The sequence below is a fragment of the Astatotilapia calliptera genome, chromosome 4 (genome assembly GCF_900246225.1).
Source record: "Astatotilapia calliptera chromosome 4, fAstCal1.2, whole genome shotgun sequence".
In the NCBI taxonomy this organism is placed as follows: domain Eukaryota; kingdom Metazoa; phylum Chordata; class Actinopteri; order Cichliformes; family Cichlidae; genus Astatotilapia; species Astatotilapia calliptera.
This window is the reverse complement of record NC_039305.1, coordinates 4,536,528-4,542,934: the sequence shown is the minus strand read 5'-3', so window position 1 is coordinate 4,542,934 and position 6,407 is coordinate 4,536,528. Positions and strand designations below refer to the sequence as shown.

At 38.4% G+C, this 6,407-nt stretch overlaps 1 pseudogene; it reads left to right on the top strand.

Annotated features, from left to right (window-relative positions):
• Window positions 1–617: 617 nt before the first annotated feature.
• Window positions 618–5,373, top strand: LOC113021515 (uncharacterized; annotated as a pseudogene).
• Window positions 5,374–6,407: the final 1,034 nt, after the last annotated feature.

The window sequence follows — 6,407 nt, the reverse complement described above, 5'->3', positions numbered from 1 at the left end:
CAACGCGAGTAAATATACTAAACCTGATGCGTGTAGTCATTCGTGACTGTGCCACACACTGAAAGCAACCTTCTGACAAGCGTCATAATTCGGTTAGAAGACACGTTAAAGTTCCACAAATGCGCATACATGTTTTTGGGTTTTTTATATCAGTTGCACGGAAGTAGCTTTCAACGCAAGCAATCCGGGCGCTGCAGCTTTAAGCGGCTGCGCGCGTTCCCGCGGACGGCAATCACTTTTCGGCACAACTTCCTCGCAGCGCAGGCTTGCCTCTGCTAAAACTTAACAGAGCTCCCTGAAAGGCACAACCAATAACATTGGCCATATTTGTCACATGATGTAGGACTCCAGTAGAGAACATATTTTAACTCTTTGAGCACCGCTAGGTGAATGAGACGTTGACAGATCTTTCTTTTTTTTTTTCCAATTGGCTTTGATTTTCTTTACTTGAAGAGATCAAATTATTGGTGGGGACAATTTAATAATCACTGGATATTGGTTGGACATGTCCCTTCTGTCCATGCCAAATCTACGCCCTTGGATTAGTTTAAGGAGCTAAAAGCTGTTGATTTGTGGTTTTCTCTGTGGATAGGTTAGTGACTCATTTTTAATATATATAAAACATTAATTTCTTGATTTGATTGATTTATAGAGAGTGTAACCAGACCTTTAAGAGATAACGACAGAAGAGGGTGTGGTTTCTCTGTACTTTTTATATATCAGAAGTGAAAGCAAAACCAACCAAACTTACCCGAATGAAGGTTTTAAAACAAAGCTCCGCAACCATACTAACTGACATCTCTGCTTAAATTAAATCCTTTTCAATCCTTACTTTTTTCCTGGCAAACAAAATAAACCAGAAGAAGACAGTGTACCACATGAAAGCAAAGGATGTCACGAAAAAGGTAAAGTAAAAATGATCTATGCTATGACTGGCCACATTATATACTGCAAAAACATTAGTATAAGCTGCTCGGGTAATTATATTTAATGAAAAATCAGAAAACATGTTTTTCTTATTCAGTTTTTTATGGAAATAAGAATAAGAAAAAGAATAACAAGTAAAAAAAAAGTTTCAAGTAAGTTGTTTTTTTATTACTCCATATCAGCCTAGATAAATCAACATACAGACAATATTGTTTTATGTTATAGAAAGGAGCTACAGACGGCCTTATGCCGCTACATCACAGACACCCTCACCTACATCCACACTGTGACAGGATTCTGTGAGGGGTTCCCTAAATGGCTGCTGCGCACAAAGACTGAGTTAGACACCTTGATGGACATCAAAGATGGCATTGACGCACTAGACCTGAAAATCACACATGTTTACAATTCAGAGGAAAAATGCAAGACCTTTCTGAAATTCATGAAGAACAAAGTGCAGATAGCAGGCGGGAAAAGCTGGAAAAGGAGCTGACTGAAGTGTTGGAGTACGTTTTGAGAGGCCAGGAGAAACTCCAGCCTTTCTTGGATGCAGTGGAGAAGCTGGCAGTCACCTCACAGCAGGTATTTAAAGAGAACCAGGAGTTACACCTGCCTGAAGGGATCAGACTTGAACATATTCAGTCTGTCATCAGTGCTGCACAACAAATCTGCCCTCTGCTGCTGGAGTTTAAAAGAGATTCAAAAGTCTTCTTCCGCCCAAAACTTGAGAATGTGGATGTGCTGGCATATCAGCTGGACAGATACATAGTGACCTCCCAGAAAATCCATGAGAAGCTGGAGGAACGGTAACATTTAGTAAATACCATATTTTGTTTTTCAGTTATTCAATTCTTATCTTACTACAGAAGCAAGAACACATAAGAAGTGTAACTGTTTCTTCCACAGTGCCATAAATGATATCTGGCTGAAGAGCACAAAGGCCGTGGTAGACTTGAATGTGGATTTGTCTGAGGCTGGCATACAAAGTATGCTTCATCATATTTATCTGCTTAAAGAAATCAGGTAAGTCTATCAGTGTACAGCAGGGGTGCCCAATCCCGGTCCTCGAGAGCTACTATCCTGCAGCTTTTAGATGCATCCCTACTCCAACACAGCTGAATCAAATGGTTTGATCTCTTCAGCATGCCATCATGTTTGGCAAAGGCCTGATAACAAGCCATTCATTTGATTCAGGTGTGTGGGAACAAGGATGCATCTAAAAGCTGCAGGACGGTAGCTCTCGAGGACTGGGATTGGGCACCCCTGGTGTACAGCATCACTCACAAATCTTTATCTGTCAGAATAATATCTGAAATTCCATATCTCTAAAGTGAGGCGTTTATGATGCTATATATGGTCATGTGAGAGATTTAAAGGAACTATTGTGATTGAATGGGTCAGCAAAGAATGGTCTTCTTATAGACTTATTTTAAATTTAATCAGAATTTTTGCCATAACCTGGTTATAAACATAACCAGGGTAATTTTGTACCTCAAAAATTGAAAGAAAAGAGAAATTGAAAAAAAAGAAGAAACATTTAAAAGTAAAGAAAAGGTAAATTCTAGGGCATTAAAATTGCATCAAATTAACAGTTGAATGTTTTCACTAATACTAGTGGTCCAACTAGAGCTTAGATCACAAAAAAAAGACTCAATCAAATTATGGAATGTTTCACTTTGAAGGTCAGGTATATCCACCCGTCTATCCAAAGCACTTTAAAACAACCACAGCTGACACAAAGTGCTGTACATTGAAATTAAATTTTAAAAAATACATAAAATATCAATAAAAACAAATTTACAAGAGGGCCAAAAACCAAAGTTTTTTTTTCTTCACGTTTTAAAAGTGGACAGCGAATGGACCCCTCTAACATCCAAGGGCAAGTTATTCCATAATTTAGGAGGAACGCTAGAAAAAGCCCTGTCCCCTCTGAGCTTCCTCCTAGATTTCAGTACTTCCAGGAGCAGCTGGCCAGCTGCCCTGTGAGACTGACAGTGTGTAGGAATGAAGAAGCTCAGAGAGGTAAGGCAGCACAAGATTGTGGAAGCATTTAAAAATGCTTTTCAGTATTTTCTAATATTTGCATTTTCAATAAAAAAAATTTTATTATCAAAGCAAATATTTTATTTTTTTATTTTAACATATTATAATGTTCTTGTCTGTCATTTAACTAATTACTTTCACTTAAGAGCACAAAATTACAGAGTTTAAACTTTCTTCTTCCTCACTAAGGATGGACCCAAACTTCCGGATGGTGTTTTTATTCCAGGAAAAGTCCTGTTCTGACTTCATCAAAGTGGTCCAAAACCGACAAGCCGGATATGCTGAAGTTCCTAGAAGACCTGGAGCAGTGTGCTGTACAGTTAGATAGAATGAATAAGGGAGCAAAAATCTCTAGCATAACAGGCAGCTCAGTGGGAGCGGTGGGAGGTGTGCTGTCCATTGTTGGTTTGGCATTAAGTCCTGTAACAGCAGGCGCATCTCTGGGTTTGTCAATAGGTGGGACAGCAATGGGAATCTTGAGTGGAACCAACAGTGCTGTGACCACATTCACAGAGATGAGAGTTAAAAGAAGAGAAAAAAACAAAGCCAATAAAGTCTTTCAGAAGTTCACGAAAGATGTGCAAAATATTAAGAATTGTCTGGGAAAGGTGATCAGTCAACCAACTGATAACATAGAAGTGGGTTTTTATAAAAATATGTGCATGGGATTTGGAAAGTTGGTCAGTTGGAAAGAAGATACACACCCTGGTTAAAGATGCTTCGAATGTTAAATTGGTAAAATCTAAAAAACCTGGTTACAGGTTCTGGCAAGATGGTGGCCCAGAAAAGTAAAGCATTAAGTAATGCACCCAAGATGGTCCCAGAAATCCCAGAAATTGAGTCAGAAAACATTCAAAGGGTCTCTTGCTCTCTCTAAGGCAGGCAGAGCTAGTGCCATTGCACTAAATGCTTTCTTTCTAGGCCATGGACATCATCTCCATTTGTCAAGAAAGCATCAGTCTGGGTAAAGCCAACAAAACTAAACCTCAAAGTTCATCAGCGCCAGAGCTTCACTTTGGAAGTCAGAGATGAAGTCATGGCAAAACATCCATGACTCTCTGAATGAAGGTCTGAAGACATCAGACAAAAAGAAAGCTTTCCCTAGAGATGCCTTTTTATCCAGAAATGAAAAGAAAAGTACAGAAAAAACAGTCTGTGTCTTTTGTGGAAATGAATGAAAAAGAGAGAGAAATTATGCACAATAGAAAGTCTGTATCTTTTGAGAACAAACAAAGAGGCAGCAAACTGAAACTCAAAAGAGAGATTTCTTTATTTATTGTCATCCTAGGCTTATTAGGGTGTGCTGCATGGCTCTGTGGTACATTTACCAAGAGTACTTAAGTTGACATCGAGGAGTACGAAAGTGTGCCACTTTATCTTTGGTTTTTGTGGCTAATGTGGACTTGTGTGGAAATTCTGACCAATTTTCTTGAGCTATATTCTCTTTCTTGTCAGGATCAAAGTTTTTGCTAACATCTTTCTTGTTGCTCTCAGAAATATCAGCGTACCAATATTAATTTAGACTTTGTAATAGTTTGTGTTTGCTTATGATTCTGCCTTCTCCAATTCTTATTTTCCCCCACAACATTTTCTTTATTGGAATGTAACAGTAGTACGGGCTGGTGGGGATCAAATGGACAGGACTCATTGTGTAACTGTTTTGCTGACTTCAGATCCATGGTTAGGTGGGTCCAACCATATATGAAATAAAGCCTTACTCTTTTCAGCAGTCAGTGGCAATTTAGCTTTTAGCTGATTGTTATTAGCTTTTAAACCTCCAATTTACACACATTCTTTGAGTTCCTAGAAAATTATTAATCATATTTGTACTGTCATATGGATACCCTAAAACAATGGTGTCAAGTCATACAGTTGTGAGATATTCATATATCGTTATTAATGTTTTGATGCATGCTCAATCATCCAGTAAGGAAATTCCAAAAAATTGATTCTGTTCATCCTAGAAGTAGAGTTTTCAGTCGTTTCGTCACTCATCAAAGTTAATTTCTTTCAGCCTCAGCTGACTGCAGGTTCCCCAACCATATAAACAGTATATTTCCTATAACTGACTGAAACGCACCCCACCTGACAAACAATGGGCTGTGAGGTCAGGTTTCTTCCATTAATATGTAAAATTGTCATTGACGCATTGATTAACAACCACTAAAAAAATTATTGATCAATCACAATTTGATCAGTGCCATGAGTACATTCACAGAGATTTGGAAACAGCTGGTACTGGGGGCTTAACAGCAAACAATTAAAGAGCAAGTAAACAGATCTGGAAAATGATTTTTTTAAAAATCTCACCTCCTGCACAGCTCTATCTCACAGTGTAACTATTGAGGACAGTTTCCTATCAAAATTATATTTTCTGTCTTATCCACAGAAATTATGGGATAATGTCACTGATTCAGCATTTGGATATTTACAGATTCAAATACATGCTTATTAGGGGTGCAACGATACACAAAATTCACGGTTCGGTTCGGTTCGATACTTTGGTGTCACGGTTCGATATTTTTCGATACATAAAATGTTCATGCCTTTTTAATTTGTCATTTATTAAACTTATAAATATAATATTTTAACTCAAAAGTACATTTTTAAATTTAACCCTAACCCCTGTGGCGTGTTTTTTATTTTGACAAGAATGCGCACCTGCGGACGCACTCATTGCAGCCCTGGTTATTTAGGCTCGTCATATTGGCTAGCCACAGAAATTATTTTGTCCATGAAACCATAAAGCTGCACTTTCTTTTTGCCTTTATAGTCTGATTGTCATAATTTGTGTGGTAAGCTTTTCTTTGGCTGTCACTTCTTCACCCTGACCTGTCTTATTTGGCTCAGCAGAACTAAAAATATAAATCCTGCTGCTTTTACACACGCACTCACAAAAGCTCAGCGTTCTCTGCGCGATCAACCTCTCACATGTTTAAGCTTGCTGCGGGAGATTTCACTTGTCATGTTTGCATAGTAAGCTAACGATTAATAAGACGATGTCAGAGGAATTGGTGCACAAATTATCATCACTCACAGATCAGTGCTGTCGCTCTCTAATAACAGTTCGCACGATTGCAAAGTGAAAGCAAAAAACAAGCGCAATTCAAACGCGATTTCAATATGTCACATATTGACAGTGGCTCACCGATGCAATGGACATATTACCCAGCTACATTTTGAAGAATGCAAAGCAAACATTGACATAAATTTTTCCTTCCTAACATATAGCCCGACGGGCAGGGAGAGATAGATTTTGGTAGCCGACTGAAAATCGCTAAGCCCCGGAGTCGGGCTAGCGATATTGCGAGCCTGTATCTGATTGAGGAACAACTCATCTTTGGAAAAGAGAGTTATTACAGAGAAATGTCCTCTTTCCAAAATAAAAGCTATACTATCCGCTTCTTCTGGCTATATTCTCAGCAGCATATTAAACA